Source organism: Oryctolagus cuniculus, chromosome 10 (genome assembly GCF_964237555.1).
Source record: "Oryctolagus cuniculus chromosome 10, mOryCun1.1, whole genome shotgun sequence".
Taxonomy (NCBI): Eukaryota; Metazoa; Chordata; class Mammalia; order Lagomorpha; family Leporidae; genus Oryctolagus; species Oryctolagus cuniculus.
In genome coordinates this window covers 19,300,128-19,319,318 of record NC_091441.1, presented here as the reverse complement: position 1 = coordinate 19,319,318, position 19,191 = coordinate 19,300,128, and positions in this window count along the sequence as shown.

Here is a 19,191-nt window from a genome sequence, read left to right as displayed (position 1 = left end):
GCCGCGGCTCAATAGGCTAATCCTCCACCTTGCGGCGCCGGCACACCAGGTTCTAGTCCTGGTCGGGGCGCCGGATTCTGTCCCGGTTGCCCCTCTTCCAGGCCAGCTCTCTGCTGTGGCCAGGGAGTGCAGTGGAGGATGGCCCAAGTGCTTGGGCCCTGCACTCACATGGGAGACCAGGATAAGTACCTGGCTCCTGCCATCAGATCAGCGCGGTGCACAGGCCGCAGCGCGCCAGCCGCAGCGGCCATTGGAGGGTGAACCAACGGCAAAGGAAGACCTTTCTCTCTGTCTCTCTCTCTCACTGTCCACTCTGCCTGTCAAAAAAAAAAAAAAAAAAAAAAAAAAAAAAAAGACCCAGAGGGAGCCTGGTGACTCGCTCTCAAATTGAACCCATCATCCTTACAATGGGACCGTTCAGTCCGTCTGAGTGCAAAGCTGTGCCCTGTGCTCTCCTTCAGGCCTTGCACACTGGCCAGATGGCTTTTCACTCAACGTGGGGAACAAAATGCAAACACATACTACAAGATCATCTTTCACTTTTATAGTAAAATGTTATGTTTTCTACTTTCTGATATCTACTGGCTAAGTGGATACACCTCTATGAAACATCTTTAACCCAAACAGGTGTCTGTAAAAGAGCTCCCTTACAGTGTGCAGAAAGTCAGGGTGCACAAGGGGTTTGCCTCTTACTTGCTGTACAGTTGGAAGGGGAGAGGTCAGCCACAGCTTTACAAGGCTTTAGGAGTAATCTTGACCATGAAGAAACAGAGTGAGGGCCGGCGCTGGGGCATAGCTGGTAAAGCTGCCACCTGCGATGCCAAAAATCCCATACTGACGCTGGTTCAAGTCCTGTCTGCTCCACTTCTGATCCAGCTCCCTGCTCATGCGCCTGGGAAAGCAGTGGAAGATGGCCCCATATTTGGGCCCCTGTCATTCACATGGGAGACCTGGTAGAAACTCCTGGCTCCTGGCTTCAGCCTGGCCCAGCCCTGGCCCTTGCAGCCATCTGGGGAGTGAGCCAGCAGATGGAAGCTTTCTTTCTCTGTAGCTCTGACTCTCAAATAAATAAATCTGGAAAAAAAAAAAAAAAAAAAAAAAAAAGAAACGAAACTGAGTAAACTAAGTTGGGTCCCGTGGAAAATGTTCCCTGTGGTTCTGAATTTTATTTTCAAAGATCACTGATGAACTCACCTACCGTACTCCACTCTTGAGGAGGGTATCTCTTTGCTATTTCTAGACTTTCTCCCAGACTGAGATCCTGGAGGTAGGACAATTAGACAAGATGGCCCTTACAAGGACTAGAGGAACTTCCGGGGAGGTGTGGATGCCTAATGTTGAATTCCTTTTGCCGTCTTCCTTTCTAAACACGTTTTTATAGGTTAAACTATTCGGTTCAGTCAGGAGAACCATCTAGAAAGGAAGCAGACAGAACCCTGGTAGCATTGACGTTGAAAGGGTGAGTGAAGACGTTCACAAAAGGAACAGGACAGGAAGTGCGGAGGGGAAGGAGGAAGCCAGAGTGGAGGCTTTGCGGAAGCCCAGGGAGGGAGAGGCCCGGCGAGGGCCAGTGGAAAGGGGAAGGCACGCGCTGACTTCTCATTGCTGGACTGGGAGAGTGGGTCTGATGGCATGGTGGGAGCAGAGGAGGATTTCAATGGTGTGAGAGCGGAAGTCACCCAAGGCTGATGTGAACGGCGTGGCGTTCCTGGGCAGCACTGATCCCGCCCCACAGCCGTGGTCCTGACTGCCCGCATCCTCATCCCAGCGATGGTCTGTTTGCCTACACAGACACACCCGATGCTGCACTTGTCTTGTTGAACAAACGTTCACAAACTGGTGCTCTGTCATGAACACAAAGCTTGCATTGCTGTGGGCAGGCATTCGAGTTTGGGGAACAATCCAAAGTGGCTAGATCGTCCCATTCTGGGTTCTCAGAGAGTTTTACCAAGATCACCACTATCGGAACTGACCCAGGAGTGGCGCCTCCAGTCCCTGGCTCAGGCTTTGCATTTGGGTGTTCCCGCTGCCAAGCTCCCCTGGAGAACACATAGCAAGTGGGCGCAAGTGACAGTGGAAGAGAAGAAAGCGGGTCCCTGGGCCCTGCTTCCGAAGAATCTGCCGAGGTGGGAGGTCCAGGCTGCTTACGGAGAAAAAGGCGATTGTAATGAGGAAGCAGGCTGGGTGCTCTGCCCTGGAAGCCGAGGAGGAGGACAGGCTAAATGGGCTGACTGTTTCTCTAAGTGCTTCCCCAGCTCGACTGTTCTGTTTCTTTATTCCAGACATTCACAGAGCAGTCACTGAGCGCCAGTCCACAGTCTATGTACTGGGAGTACGGCAGTGAGCAAGGAGAGGAACTTCCCACCCTCAGCCACTTGTCTTCCAATAGGGAAAGAGAAATCATTGAAGGGGGAAAAAAGGAAAATTAAGCAAAATATGTAGAATACCAGCAGGTGTTAAGTATTAAAGGACAGGAAATATTGTGGAGAGCTGTAATGTTAAAAAAATAATAATAAACTCATGGCCAGGAAACACCTTTCTGAAAAGTAGTCGGCGGGAATAGCAAGGGTGATTTTCTGGTGAACCAGAGGGGAAGGAGGAGGAGCGGCGAGGTCAGTGTGGCCAAAGCCGAGGGAACCAGAGGATTAGCAGGAGGAGATGCGATCCAGGCAGAGGCAGATTACAGCCCCGAGGTCACTGCAAGGGCTTCGGCTGCTCCTCGAAAGCTGGAAGACCCAGACGGCTTTGGACAAAGCAGTGACCAATACAAAAAGATCTGGGGCACAGAAAAGGAAGTTAGACAAGGGAAAGCCTTCACAGACCACTGCACCATCTAGGCAAGCAGCTTTGGTGGCTTTAAGGAGGGTGATGTGGAAAGAAGTGAACCAGCGGATGAAAGACCTACCTCTCTCTCTCTCTTATTGCGCCTCCCTCCCTGCCCCATAATTCTGCCTTTCAAATAAATAAATTAATCTTTTTAAAAACTCAGTTTTATATGTCTGAATATGTCTCCATTTACCTTGATCTTGAAAGCTACTTCTGCTGGATAAAGAACTCTAGACTGACGATTTTATTTTCTTTCAGTATTTTTGAAGATGGATCTCCATTACCTTATAGCTTGCACAATTCCTAGCATAAAATCTGCTGTTATTTTTACCTTGTTTGTTTGAACCTCATGCATCATTTGTCTCTGCTTTAAAATTTCTTTGTTTATACTAGTGTTCAACAACCTGAATAAGATGTTCCCTGATATAGATTTTTTTTATATTTATTCTGTTGGAGTTGGTTGGGCTTCTTGGAGCTGTGGGTTGGTTCTGTCCCCAAATGGCTGCAACAAGAGAAGCTTCATCTGGGTCTCACATGTGTGCAGGAGCCCAAGCACTTGGGCCATCTTACACTGCTTTTCTTGGGTCATTTGCAGGGAGCTAGATTGGAAGTAGAGCATCCAGGACTCCAAATGGCACCCATATGGGATGCCAGCATTGCAGGCAGCTGCTTCACCCGTTATGCCAGTCCCAGGTTTATTATTTTAATCAAATTTGAACCACTTTGGCTATTATATTTTCAATATTTTTTTCTTTTTTTAAAAAAGATTTATTTACACATTTAGAGAGCAGAATGACAGCGAGGGAGACAGAGAGAAAGAGATCTTCCATCTGTTGGTTCACTCCCCAGTGGCTGCAATGGGCCAGACTGCACCCAGGAACCTGGAAGTATCTCCAGGTCTTACACAATGGTTGTAGGGGTCCAAGCTCTGAGGCCATCTTCCACTGCTTTCCTAGGCACATCCATAGGCAGCTGGATTAGAAGAAGAGCAGGTGGGAGCTGAACTGTGCTGATACGGGATGCTGGCGTGGCAAGCCATGGCTTATGCTATGCCACAATGCCGACTCCTCAGATTTTTTTGTTCTGTATCCTCTCTTTTTTTTTTCTGCGACTCCAGTTGCACGTATGTTACATGTCCCACAGGTCACCGATGCAATGTTTGTTTATTTTTTGGTCTTCTTTTCTTGGGCTGCTTGGTTAATATGTATTACCGTGTTTTCAAGATTACTGGTCTTTCCCTCCTCAATGTGTAGCTTACTAGTAGTCTTTTTCAGTGTTTTTTATTTCAGCTATTTTAATTTTCACCTCTAGATATTCTGCTGGACCATTCAGAAAATATGTTTTTCTGTCTTCAGCATGGTAAACGTTTTCCTTTACCTTCTTGAATAGGGGAACAGAGTCATAAAAGCTCTTCTAATTTCCTTAACATCGATTATGTCATATCTGGGCCTATTTGGGGAGGCCCTCTCCCTTCAGCAGGGGCCTGATTCCATGGTAGCCATGGCCACAGGTGTTTTGCAAATTGGTCCAGAGACCTGGGGACCAACTTGCAGTGTAGACAGAATCCAGGACACTGAGGCCAAACCACTTCCCTCTGCCCTTTCCCCATGTTCAGAAGCACCAAAGAAATGTTCTTGACTGCCAGACTCTGGGACAGGCAGGCCTCCCTCTTGTCGGGGAACCTAGGTCCGGCGGAAGAGCAGCCAAGGCACCAGCTCCCAGCCTGACAGCCCAGGTCCTTCCCCCACGGCCAGCGTCCTCAGCAGCATCTTCTCAGCTGTCTCCCACTCAGCCCACTTCCAAGAGCACCACAGGCTGCTTTACTTCCAGCTCAAGATCTCTTAGCCAGCAGCAACGCAGGTGCCCCAGCTGGGGCCCACGTGAGACAGCGGCTCCCTCTCTTAAAGCTCACGGCTGCCAGGCCTCGGAAACCACGAGTGGTGGTTTTCTTGCCAGAGCTGCTTCCTTCCCATCCATGCTCTGTCTTCTCGACAGAGTCTAGGTTTTGGCTCTCCAGGTCCAGCCTGTGGGGACTGCATCCCTTTGAAACGAACGTTCTTGGGAAGCAGCAGCTTTGGGAGCCTGGATGATCACACTCCAGAGCGAACACGACACTGGGTACGTGTGTGACCCCGGAGGCCAGCACTGTTCCTGTTGGAGACCCTTAGCCGCTTCTAGATGCTGGGTTCAAGGGTCTGGTCTTGTCCAGCTTCTCCTAGACCAGATTCTGGTCTGAGATGTGGTTTCCTGTTCGTTCCAACTATCTCAGAGCATCCCACAGGTCTCTTGGAGGCAGTCCTGGTTCCTAAGAAAACAAGTCCTTCCTGCCATTTTGGGCAAATATCAAGAGGGCCTGAAAGAGCAAACCCCCTAGCTCAGCGCTGTCCCTGCCCCTCCTCTGGAAGCATTTCCTGGAACAGCTAAGCTCCGCTGACACCGCTGGCCTCCTGGGCACAGGTTCTTGGGTCTCAGCGCACAGCTGCAGCGAGCCTCCAGGGCTGAGCCCCAAGTGGAAACACACAGGTGCTGGCAGGGAGCTCTCTGGGGTGTTCTGCACACATCAGGCAGTCCAGAGCCAGTGGGGGAGTGGGGGTCTTAGCCAAAGCCGGGGAGGGTGGTCGCACTCAATCTCATGGCTCCCTGGGTGGCAAGAGCAGAACTGTAACCACCCATTTCTTCCTGACCCTCTGTTCTCTCGCCCTTGAGGCTCTTAGCATTCTCCCAGGGCCATGGGAATTTACTCAGGGTCGGCCCTAAACACAGCCAACGCAAAAGCAAACACAACCAGCCCTTGGGCACCCTGTGTCCCCACAACACAACACTGGTGGGGGCTCTCTGGCCAACTGGGGCTCCCCAGATCGTCTCTTCCTGACATGCCTTCGAAGGCACAGTTCCTCAAGGAGTAGGTAGAGGGCCAGTAGGTAGAGACACAGGAGAGGCAGCGATAGCAGAACTAGACAAGTGGGACTCCACTACACTAAGAAGCTTCTGCACGTGCAAAGGAAACAATTAACAGTGTCAAGAATGGCAGGCGATATTTGCAAACTACGCATCTGACAAAGGATTCATATACTCGATGCATCTGACAAAGGATTCATATACTCGATGCATGTGACAAAGGATTAATATACTCAATCAATAACACTCAAGGACTCAAAAACTCAAGAACACAAGGGCAAACAATCCAGTAAACAGATGGGAGGAGGAGGATCTAAAACAAGAAATACAAATGGCCAATGAATACATGGAAAATGCTTTATGTCACCAGCTAGAAGGGACATGCAGACCAAAACCACAACGTGGTATCATCTCACTCCAGTTGGACTCCAGCTGGACTGGCTATCACCAAAAAGCCAAACACTAGCGACTGCTGGGGAGGAAGTGGAGAAAAGGGAGCCCTCACCCCCATCCACCGCTGGAGGGAGTGCACGGCACTGCAATCAGTATGGATGCTCCTTAAAAACCAAAAGTAGACCTAATGTACAATTCAGATGTCCCACTTCTGGGTATGTGTCTGGAGGAAATGCAATTAGCATGTCAAGAGATTCCTGCACTCCCATGTTCATAGCAGTCCCAGTCACCATTGCCAAAACGTGGGTTCAACTTAGAATCCACCAGTGGCTGAATGGTTAAAGAAAACTTGGTGTATATACACGATGGAATATTATTCAACCCTAAAAGAAGAATGAGATCTGGTCATTTGCAGTCAATGGATGAGAGTGGAGGTCATTATGTTAAGTGGAAGGAGCCAGACTCAGAAATACCAGATGTTCTCTCTCAAATGGGGAAGTTTTGAGAAGCCAGTCTGATCCGAGAATAGTGAGCAGTAAAGGTTAGGAAGGGTGGGGGAGGGGACAGAGGGAGGATGGATAAAGGCTTCCCAGTTCTACTCCACAGCTCACCTGTGTACCGGTAATTCAGAGCAATGTATTCTATTCTGTATAAGTATGATATCCTGTATAAAGCAGGAGGCTACAAACATAAAGGAAACAGAAATGCTAATTGTCTAGTCCAATCAGTTTACAATGTATACATGTGTTGAAATATTGCACTGTAACCCATAAAAGTATACACATATATGTTAAATTATGCTTTTTTAAAAATTAAGGGGCCGGCACGGTGGCGGCGCAGTGGGTTAACGCCCTGGCCTGAAGCACCAGCATCCCATATGGGTGCTGGTTCAAGACCTGGCTGCTCCACTTCCTATCCAGCTCTCTGCTTATGGCCTGGGAAAGCAGTAGAAGATGGCCCAAGTCCTTGGGCCCGTGTACCCACGTGGGAGACCTGGAAAAAGCTCTTGGCTCCTAGCTTCGGATCCGTGCCGTTACAGCCGACTGGGGAGTGAACCAGCGAATGGAAGACCTCTCACTCTCTCTCTCTCTCTCTGCCTCTCCTCTCTCTGTGTAACTCTGACTTTCAAGTAAATAAATAAATCTTTAAAAAAAATTTAAGAAACAGAGAGGACTTCAATCTTCATGGAGGATAATAGAAATGGAGTGGTTCAGATACCTTGAAAGCTGCAGTAGGGAAATTTGGGGGGGCGGGTGTGAATTTATAGTCACACGTTTGCTTTTACCGAATAACACAGATTGTGTGTAGTTAGCTGAATTTAGACCGAATAACACAGATTGTGTGTAGTTAGCTGAATTTAGACTGAGTAACACGGACCGTGTGTAGTTTGCTGAATTTGGACAGCACCTTATATAGCCGCAAACACCTGGAGTGCTCCTTCCGGCACCCACTCTAAATTGATTTATGCAAAAACGCCTCCCTTCCCACCCACTCTGCCACCAGGCGCAGGCACCTAAATGCTCCCCACACATGTGCAAGCGGGTTTTGACGTATTGGTTACAATTTCAGTACAAATTGATTAAATAAAAACAAATCAAAATAACAAATTTCTATCATTTAGGCAACCAATAGGGACTTACCAAGTCAGAAATCACGGTAGGGCCTATGACAGGTAAGATGGAAAACGGAGATTAAGGGGTTTAAGAGGAAATTTGGCAAACAAATAGGCAATGCTAAAAAGATAAAGTAACAAGTTGTCTCGGGTCTAGGGCCCCAGATGCTTGCTGTGATTCTGCCCGGCTCTAAGTTTAGCAACCCCGGGCACAGCACAAGCCCACGTGTCTCCCTGGGGTGCCAGGACGGACACCTGCAGCCGTGCTGGACGAGCCCAGATGTCTGTGCTTCGGCCAAAACCCTGGGAGTGCCCCTCATCTCTCTCCATTTTCAGCTTTTGCCCAGTGAGAAGCTACGGAGAGAAGGAGCAGAGGCCACAAGGGAGCAGGAAGAAGCTGGGCGCAGGCTAAGGGCTACTTCCTCTCCTAAGCCTCCTGCCCCGGCTGCGCACTGGAATCACCTGTGCCTTTTTTTTTTTTTTTTTTTTGACAGGCAGAGTGGACAGTGAGAGAGAGAGACAGAGAGAAAGGTCTTCCTTTTGCCGTTGGTTCACCTCCCAAAATGGCTGCTGCGGCCAGCACACCGCGCTGATCCGAAGCCAGGAGCCAGGTGCTTCTCCTGGTCTCCCATGCAGGTGCAGGACCCAAGCACCTGGGCCATCCTCCACTGCACTCCCGGGCCACAGCAGAGAGCTGGACTGGAAGAGGAGCAACCGGGACAGAATCCAGCGCCCCAACTGGGACTAGCACCCAGTGTGCTGGCGCCGCAGGCGGAGAATTAGCCTATTGAGGCACAGCGCCGGCCTTACCTGTGCCTTTAATACTTGGGCTTCCCGGGCCCCATCCCAGGCCATCTGAGATTTCGCGGGTCGGGGCTGCACGTGGGCATTCTTTTCCGCTCCCAGGGCAGGCAGGGCTGCACATCAGCGGCTCTCCTATCCCCGCATGGGAAGGTGCTGTCCAGGAAGCAGGTCAGGAATTCCTCTTCCCACGGATATTTCCAGGGTGAACGATGCCTGCACCCCTAGCCCCCTAATCGGCCTGTTATACCCCTCGCCTTCACAGTGGGGGCAGAGTGGCCACTCCCAGCAAGCCCCTTGTCCCTCCAGGAGCCCGGAAGCAGAGCAGGGCTCTGGCAAAGCTGTGTGTCTGCGGCTGGGGCAGACTGTGTGAGTTCCTGTGGGCTGCCATAACAACACACCACAGGCTGGCCGGTTCAAATGCAACAGACTTTGATTTCTCCGAGTTCTGAAGCCTGAGACATCCAAACACAAGGTAACAGCTTCAAGTGTCTGGTGAGGGTCCTGTTTCTCTGGTCAATGGAGCTCTCCTAGGTCCCTTTTAAAGGGCCCTGATCCCCTACCCAGACCAAGTGGGATTTATCCCTGGTATGCAGGGATGGTTCAATGTTTACAAAACAATCAATGTGATATACCACATTAACAGACTACAGAAGAAAAACCATATGATTATCTCAATAGACGCAGAGAAAACATTTGATGAAATACAACATCCTTTAATGATGAAAACTCTAAGCAAACTGGGTATGTAAGGAACATTCCTCAATACAATCAAAGCAATTTATGAAAAACCCACAGCCAACATCCTATTGAATGGGGAAAAGTTGGAAGCATTTCCACTGAGATCTGGTACCAGACAGGGATGCCCACTCTCACCACTGCTATTCAATATAGTTCTTGAAGTTTTAGCCAGAGCCATTAGGCAAGAAAAAGAAATTAAAGGGATACAAATTGAGAAGGAAGAACTCAAACTATCCCTCTTTGCAGACGATATGATTCTTTATTTAGGGGACCCAAAGAACTCTACTAAGAGACTACTGGAACTCATAGAAGAGTTTGGCAAAGTGGCAGGATATAAAATCAATGCACAAAAATCAGCAGCCTTTGTATACACAAGCAATGCCATCACTGAGGAAGAACTTCTAGGATCAATCCCATTCACAATAACTACAAAAACAATCAAATACCTTGGAATAAACTTAACCAAGGACGTTAAAGATCTCTACGATGAAAATTACAAAACCTTAAAGAAAGAAATATGAGGATACCAAGAAATGGAAAAATCTTCCATGCTCATGGATTGGAAGAATCAATATCATCAAAATGTCCATTCTCCCAAAAGCAATTTATACATTCAATGCAATACCAATCAAGATACCGAAGACCTTCATCTCAGATCTGGAAAAAATGATGCTGAAATTCATATGGAGGCACAGGAGACCTCGAATAGCTAAAGCAATCTTGTACAGCAAAAACAAAGCTGGAGGCATCACAATACCAGATTTCAGGACATACTACAGGGCAGTTGTTATCAAAACAGCATGGTACTGGTACAGAAACAGATGGATAGACCAATGGAACAGAATAGAAACACCAGAAATCAATCCAAACATCTAGAGCCAACTTATATTTGATCAAGGATCCAAAACCAATCCCCGGAGTAAGGACAGTCTATTCAATAAATGGTGCTGGGAAAATTGGATTTCCACGTGCAGAATCATGAAGCAAGACCCCTACCTTTCACCTTACACAAAAATCCACTCAACATGGATTCAAGACTTAAATCTACGACCCGACACCATCAAATTACTAGAGAGCATTGGAGAAACCCTGCAAGATATAGGTACTGGCAAAGACTTCTTGGAAAAGACCCCAGAAGCACGGGCAGTCAAAGCCAAAATTAACATTTGGGATTGCATCAAATTGAGAAGTTTCTGTACTTCAAAAGATACAGTTAGGAAAGTGAAGAGGCAACCAACAGAATGGGAAAAAATATTTGCAAACTATGCAACAGATAAAGGGTTGATAACCAGAATCTACAAAGAAATCAAGAAACTCCACAACATCAAAACAAACAACCCACTTAAGGGATGGGCCAAGGACCTCAATAGACATTTTTCAAAAGAGGAAATCCAAAGGGCCAACAGACACATGAAAAAATGTTCAAGATCACTAGCAATTGGCCGGCGCCGTGGCTCACTAGGCTAATCCTCCACCTAGCAGTGTCGGCACCCCGGGTTCTAGTCCCGGTCGGGGCGCCGGATTCTGTCCCGGTTGCCCCTCTTCCAGGCCAGCTCTCTGCTGTGGCCAGGGAGTGCAGTGGAGGATGGCCCAAGTGCTTGGGCCCTGCACCCCATGGGAGACCAGGATAAGTACCTGGCTCCTGCCTTCGGATCAGTGCGGTGCGTCGGCTGCAGCGCGCCGGCCGTGGCGGCCATTGGAGGGTGAACCAACGGCAAAGGAAGACCTTTCTCTCTGTCTCTCTCTCTCTCACTGTCCACTCTGCCTGTCAAAAAAAAAAAATCACTAGCAATCAGGGAAATGCAAATCAAAACCACAATGAGGTTTCACCTCACCCCGGTTAGAATGGCTCACATTCAGAAATCTACCAACAATAGATGCTGGAGAGGATGTGGGGAAAAAGGGACACTAACCCACTGTTGGTGGGAATGCAAACTGGTCAAGCCACTATGGAAGTCCATCTGGAGATTCCTCAGAAACCTGAATATAACCCTACCATACAACCCAGCTATACCACTCCTTGGAATTTACCCAAAGGAAATTAAATTGGCAAACAAAAAAGCTGTCTGCACATTAATGTTTATTGCAGCTCAATTCACAATAGCTAAGACCTGGAACCAACCCAAATGCCCATCAAAAGTAGACTGGATAAAGAAATTATGGGACATGTACTCTATAGAATATTATACAGCATGGAACCCGGTCATTTGCAACAAGATGGAGGACTCTGGAAAACATTATGCTGAGTGAATTAAGCCAGTCCCAAAGGGACAAATATCATATGTTCTCCCTGATCGGCGACAATTAACTGAGCACCAAAGGGGAAACCTGTTGAAGTGAAATGGACACTATGAGAAACAGTGACTTGATCAGCCCTTGTCCTGACTGTTGATGTACAATGTAATACTTTATCCATTTTAGTATTTTTTTTTTGTTCTAGTACTATTGGTTGAACTCTGTAATTAACACATAATTATTCTGAGGTGTTTAAATTTAACTGAAAAGTGATCCCTGTTAAATATAAGAGTGGGAATAAGAGAGGGAGGAGATGTACAATTTGGGACATGCTCAATCGGACTTACCCCAAATGGTGGAGTTAGAAACGTGCCAGGGGATTCCAATACAATCCCATCAAGGTGGCATGTACCAATGCCATCTCACTAGTCCAAGTGATCAATTTCAGTTCACAATTGATCACACTGATAAGTCTAAGAGTCAAAGGGATCACACAAACAAGACTAGTGTCTGCAAATACCAACTGATAGAATCAAAAAGGGAGAGAATGATCCAACATGAGAAGTGGTATACACAGCAGACTCATAGAATGGCAGATGTCCTAAATAGCACTCTGGCCTCAGAATCAGCCGTTAAGGCATTTGGATCTGGCTGAAGAACCCATGAGAGTATTTTAGGCATGGAAAGCCAAGACACTCTGGGGGAGGGGGGGAGACCTAAATGAAAGATCTCTGTGAGTGAGATCCCAGTGGAAAGAACGGGGCCATTAAAGAAGCAGGTACCTTTCTCTGAAGGGAGGAGAAAACTTCCACTTTGACTATGACCCTGTTGGAATAAGATCGAAGTCGGCGAACCGAAAAGGCTTCCATAGCCTTGGCAACTCATGACTAGAGCCTAGGGAGATTACTGAAGCCATTAACAAGAGTGTCAAATTGTTAAGTCAACAACAGGAGTCACTGTGTACTTACTTCTCATGTGGAATCTGTCCTTAATGTGTTGTCCAATGTGAAGTAATGCTATAACTAGTACTAAAACAGTATTTTTGCACTTTGTGTTTCTGTGTGGGTGCAAACTGATGAAATCTTTACTTAATATATACTGAATCGATCTTCTGTATAAAGATAATTTAAAATGAATCTTGATGTGAATGGAATGGGAGAGGGAGCGGGAGATGGGAGGGAAATTATGGGTGGGGGGAAGCCAATGTAACCCATAAACTGTACTTTGGAAATTTATATTTACTTAAAAAAAAAAAAGGTCCCTGATCCCATTTCTCAGGGTTCTGCCCTCCTGACGTCATCACCCTGAAGCCCCCACCCCAATACCATCACAAGCAAGGGTATTAGGCTTCAACATGTGGAGTAAGGGGCTACAAACACCCATGCTATAGAAGGCTGTGTGCACCTGGCTTCCCACCCACAGGAATGACCCTAAGGCAGTGCTTCCGAAAGCATCCTAGTGCATGTAGTGCATGGGAATCCCCTAGGGGTCTTGTGTGGTGGCTGACTGAGGAGGGCAGGTCTGGAACTCTGATTTCTTTCTCTCTTTCTCTCTTTCTCTCTCTCTCTCTCTCTTTCTCTCTCTCTCTTTCTCTCTCTTTCTCTCTCTCTCTCTTTCATCTTTCTTTCTCTCTTTCTCTCTCTCTCTCTCTATCTCTTTCTCTCTTTCTCTCTTTCTCTCTTTCTTTTTTGACAGGCAGAGTTAGACAGTGAGAGAGAGAGAGACAGAGAGAAAAGTCTTCCTTTCGTTGGTTCACCTCCCAAATGGCCGCTACGGCCGGCGTTTTGCCGATCCGAAGCCAGGAGCCAGGTGCTTCCTCCTGGTCTCCCATGCGGGTGCAGGGCCAAGCACTTGGGCCACAGCAGAGAGCTGGACTGGAAGAGGGGCAACCAGGACAGAACCCAGCGCTCCAACTGGGACTAGAACCCGGGATGCTGGCACCACAGGCGGAGGATTAGCCTAGTGAGCCACGGCGCTGGCGTGGAACTCTGATTTCTAACCAGCTCCCAGCCAGCGCTGCTGCCACTTGCAGGACCCACTGGGATCAGCAGGCCTTGCGACACTCTTAGCTTCTACCCTTCCTCTGAGGATTCTGGGGTTTAGATCTGCACCTGCTGGGAAGACGGTTTCACAGGCGAGGGAACCAGGATAGAGAGGTACCCGAGATCGTCGCTTGGGGTCGGGACACGACTGGATTCACTTGGCTCTGGTGAGGCTGCACCTAGCCCAGGTGAGGAGGTGTTTCCTCTACTGGCCAGGTGACAGAGCCGGGAGCCTTATCCCCAGATAGCCACCCATCCCCTCAAAGCTCTCCCGATCCACACCCTGCGGCGACCACCCACTTAAGGGTGCCCTCCATGCCCACACTGACAGGAAAACACAGACATCACCTGCTACAGTTCCGCCTTCTTCCACCTACAGGTCCCTACCCCATTTGTTTCCCAGGAAGAGGGATCAGGCAGCGCCTTGGTGACCATCCAAGGAAAGCTGGGACCATTTGCATCTCTAACCACAAGGAAATGACTACTGACAGCCCAAGCAAAGCAGAAACATTAAGAATGACAGAGTGAAGTGCCTGCACCAGAAGAAAAATGGAACATTCATAAAAAAATTTTACAGACCAGAGCACAGCTAGCTGCCAACTGTAAATTATGAATACGTATTTAAAGTCTACATGGGAGCCGGTTGCCTTTGTCCCTTGTAATTTGCAGAAGTGTGTTAGGTTTCACTTGGCTATTGCAGAATTATTTGGTTATGGTAGCCTAACATTGTACTTCTAACGTCCTTACGTAACTCTCCTTTGGAAACACCAGGTCCCTCTCCATTCCATAAAGACAAATAAGGTGCATTTTTCAGAATTGATGACCAAGTTTGTAAATGACTCAGACATTTGTATTTTCCTGCCACCTGCTTCTACATGCCAGGAGATGAAACTCAAATCCATAATTTTGTACGTATCTACTAGGAGCTCTGGTAGAGGGGCAGGTAGGTGTTCAGCACAGAGGTACAAGTTGCTTGGGATGCCTGCATCCCATATCAGAGAGCCTGGGTTCCAATTCTGTTCCATTTTCAATTTCAACTTGAGGCTCATATACACCTTTGGAGGCAACAGGCGAAGATGGCCCAAGTGCTTGAGCCCCTGCACCTATGTAGGAGACCAGGTTGGAGTTCCTGGCTTCAGCCTGGCCCAGCCCTAGCTGTTGCACACATTTGGGAGAGTGAATCAGTGGATGAAAACCTCTCTCCCCCTCTCTCCCTGTCTCTCTTTCTCTCCCACCCTCCCCCTCCCTCTCTCTCTCCCCCTCCCCCTCCCTCTCTTCTCCTCCTCCTCCCTCTCTCTATCTCCCCCTCCCTTCCTCCCTCCTTCTCCCCCTGTGTTTCTCTGCCTTTCAAATAAACAACAAAATAGATTTTGAAGCAGTTCTGGAGGGCCAAACGTGGATGGCACAGAACACCGAGGTTAGCATCTATTTATTGCTCACCCACCTGAGCTCTGCCCACTTATGGATGACACTTGTGACACACACAGATGCCATTAATTTGTTGGAGCCAAAGGCCATGCACGAGTACAATAATAAACATTATTAATTTAAATTTAAAAGTGGATCCATCTACCATGTTCTGTTTTTATCATCCAGGACAAAAGGACTTCTGATGGCTTCCCCGTGAGCCGTGCACTAATGAAAGACCAACACTTCAGCAGACCCAGTTCTAGTACCTGCAGCTGATGCACGTGATCTCTACATGTCCAAGTTTAAGTGGATTTCCACTTGCTGAGGGAGAACAACGACTTTCAAAAATGTCAAACTTCTGGAGATTAATGCATATCCTTCACAAAACATCTACGTAAGACGTTAATTAACGGATGTAATCCTTTCATTTCCCAATCTTAACCAAAGGCTGATGATGTCTTTAGCCATGACATATTGAAATAGCTGAAATCAAATATATATGCAATTAAGCCTCATTGGCAAGCAAAATGGGAACTTGGACATCCGTGGAGTATTGTGCTGAAGATACTGGCTGGTTTCAGTCTCATAGCCAGCAGGGTTGGTCCTTGGGAATGGCCTCCTCCACCTTGGCTGGAACACCAAGGACAAGTCTCGCTGGGACTTCTTCCCCTCTGCAAAGTGAGTAAGGCTGGGGAAGTCTGATTAGCCTTTGCACAAAGGACAAGATCAAGGGCTCAGGAGAACCACACACAGTTGGTCCTATGTGCCAGTGGGTTCTACATCTGAGGATTAACCAGCTGCACATCGAAAATATTTGGGAAAAAGCTTGCATCTGTACTGAAGATGCACAGACTTTCTTCCTTGTCGTTATTCAACAACTCTGTGTAACAACCACTTATGTAACATTTATATTATATTATGCATTCTATGGATCTAGCAATAATTTATACAGGTAGCTGTGCATAGATTATATGCAAATACCATAGCTTTCTGTAGAAGGGGTTTGAGCATCCCTGGATTTTGGTATCTTCAGGGGTCCTGGAACCAATCTCCCATGCACACCAAAGGGCAACTGTACAGGAAGAGTTCACTTGGAAGGAGGGATGGGGAGATCAACTATGCAATGCTGCTGGGAGCCGTCGCAGTGCCAAGTAGGAGAGTCTGCCAAAATTGGGAGCTGGCTGGGCTGTGGTGACGCCGATGGCTCAGCCTTGAAGACATCCTGCTCATCATCACCACCTCTGCGCCAAACACCAGCAGAGCTGCCTTGCCGGGCTCTTGGCTGTAGAAGGCAGGGCAGGTTGGGGCTACAGTTCCTGGGGAAACACTGTGGCCAAGAACCCTAAAAAGTAGGGAGATGGCACGAGGCTCTCTGCTTGAGCGCAGAGTTGGGGGAGGGCATCCTCCATGTCGGGGGAGGGCTGTCGCATCAGTGGAGCAGCATTCTGGATTAACATCTTCATAGCCATGAGCCCAGGAAGGAAGGCAGGACCTGGGTACTTCCTTTCAAGCAGGAGCTAAGCTGACCTTTACCTGAATCTATGACTGGCTTTCAGTATCTCAGAGCTGCTTTTTATTTTTAAATTTATTTTCATAGGGTCAGTGCTATGGCATAGTAGGTCAGGCATCCGCTGGCAGCACTGGCATCCCATATGGGCAGTGGTTGGAGTCCCAACTGCTCCACTCCCGATGCAGCTCCCTGCTGGTGGCAGGGGAAAGCAGTAGAAGATGGCCCAAATGCCTTGGCCCCTGTACCTGTGTGGGAGACCTAGAAGAAGCTCCTGGCTCCTGGCTGTAGGTGGCCCAGCTCCAGCCATTGGAGCAAACTAGTTTGTGGAAGACCTCTCTCTCTCTTTCTCTCTCTCTCTCTGTCTGTAGCTTTGCCTCTCAGGTAAATAAATAAATCTTTGTTATTTTTTTTTTCAGAAGGCAAGGCCCAACTCTCTCTCGCTCTCCTTTTTTTTTTTTTTTTTGACAGAGTTAGTGAGAGAGAGAGAGAGAGAGAGAAAGGTCTTCCTTCCATTGGTTCACCCCCAAAATGGCCGCTATGGCCAGCGCTGCGCCGATCCGAAGCCAGGAGCCAGGTGCTTCCTCCTGGTCTCCCATACGGGTGCAGAGTGCAAGGACTTGGGCCATCCTCCACTGCACTCCTGGGCCACAGCAGAGAGCTGGACTGAAGAGGAGCAACCAGGACAGAATCCGGTGCCCCAACCAGGACTAGAACCCTGGGTGCTGGCGCCACAGGTGAAGGATTAGCCTAGTGGCCAATAAATAAATCTTTAAAAAGTTTATTTTCACCTTATTTGAAAGGCAGAGAGACATACTGACAGAGAGGGATCTTCCATCCTCTGGGTCACTCACCAACTGCCCATAACAGCCAGGGCTAGGCTAGGTTAAAGCCAGGAGCTTGAAGCTCAATCCAGGTGTCCCCCATGGGTAGCAGGGACCCAACTAGTTGAGCCATCACTTGCTGCCTCCGAGGGTGTGTCCTAGGGAAGCTAGGCAGAAGCAAAGCCAGGACTCAAGCCATGCACTCTGCTGTCATATGCAGGCATCCCAAGGAGCATCCCAACGGTTGCACACCCCTCCATCTCTGAGGATCTGAAAGGAGCTGTTTCTGGACCATTTGCCATGGAGACGTGGTGGGTTGGTGGAGCCTAGGGCAAAGCTCCCAGACAGAGAGAGGAACCTCCCATGAGCCCAAAAGCCAAACTTGGAAACTTGAACTCAAGGCAGGAATATCCATCTCAGGAAGATCAATCTAATTAATGGATTCTTTTCAAAATATAACAAAGTGGAAAGATTTTTAAGTAATTATATATAGGCTCACTAAAGGCAAATGAAGGGAAATTATCCATAAAAATCAACAAAGTGTGATGAAACAACAGCCAGGCACAAATGAACAAAGAAAGGGGACATATGAAAAATAAGCAATTAGAAATCCCAGAAATAAAATATAGCAATTATAATTAAATACTCAATGCACAGAGTAAATTCTAGACAACGTACAGGAAAGAGATAACTAGAAAAATGAAGAGAATCCATATTATGTGATGTGCCTGCCCACAGCCCACAGAAACAAGAAATTTAGAAAGGAAAAGAGGTCAGACAGCCACGAACGCCACATTGAGAGACTGCAACACGCTCCAGTGAAGATTCATGAGCGTGTAAAAGGAACGGATAAGAGCAACGCCAGAGCACTGTTAACTGGAGCTCTTAGGTAAGAATATTCCAGAACTGAATGAAGCCATGGGAGAAAAAGAAACAAGATTACGGCCATATCTAGCCATATCTTTCTGAGAATGAAGAACATTAATGATAAAAAAAATAAACCTCCAAATCTACCAGAGAGAAATGATCTATGACTTATGAAGAAACACATAGCCTGAAAACCAGCTGATCACCAACCACAGCCTACTCTAGATCCAAGGGAACAAAATCATCAAAGCACTGGAGAATTTTTGTTAACCTGGAATTCTACCCAGCTTCATATCATACAAGGGCAGAAACACATGGGTGATCTTTGTAGACATACAAAAGTCATGGGTGTTTAGTACACATAGAACCCCCAAGGAGAGCCACTAAGCAAAGAAAGAACAAACCCAGACAGAAAATCAAACAGAATCAAGAAACAAGAGCAATCAACACAAATTAAAACAAGAAATTGGTGTGTTTGTTAATAACTACTTACTAGAAGAAGAAAAACAAGGGAGTGCACTTTGTTTGCAAAGATGGGGTTTTGCACAGTGATAGGAAGCAGGCATGAGTATGAGGGTTACCCACTGAGCGTGAGCCCTCCAAGAACAGGATTTTGCACTGCTCTCGGCTGTGCTGTCAATAGTTAGCACAGTGGCTGTTGCGTCGGAGGTGTGCAGAAAGTATTCACTGACAAAGGGAATGGACGAGGTAGGGGAGCCCAGGCACTTAATGGGTAAATATACCCAAGACTTTCTTATTCTGCAAGGGGACCACAAATCCTGATAAGCTTGACTCATTGTTAGAAAAAACTGAGGTTCATGCTTAGTGTTGGAAAGACCTTCAAGAGCTCCTGGAAAGGGAGAAGAAAACAAAAAGACACGGGAAATTTTATCAGCTCAGCAGAAAGCAGGGAGGAAGGGCAAGAAGAAAAGGAACAGGCTGGTAAAGAGGTAGAAGTGCGAGATTCCGCATAGAGCAGTCAAGACACCCGCGTCCCGCATCACAGTGCCAGGCTCCAGGTCCTGACTTGAGTTT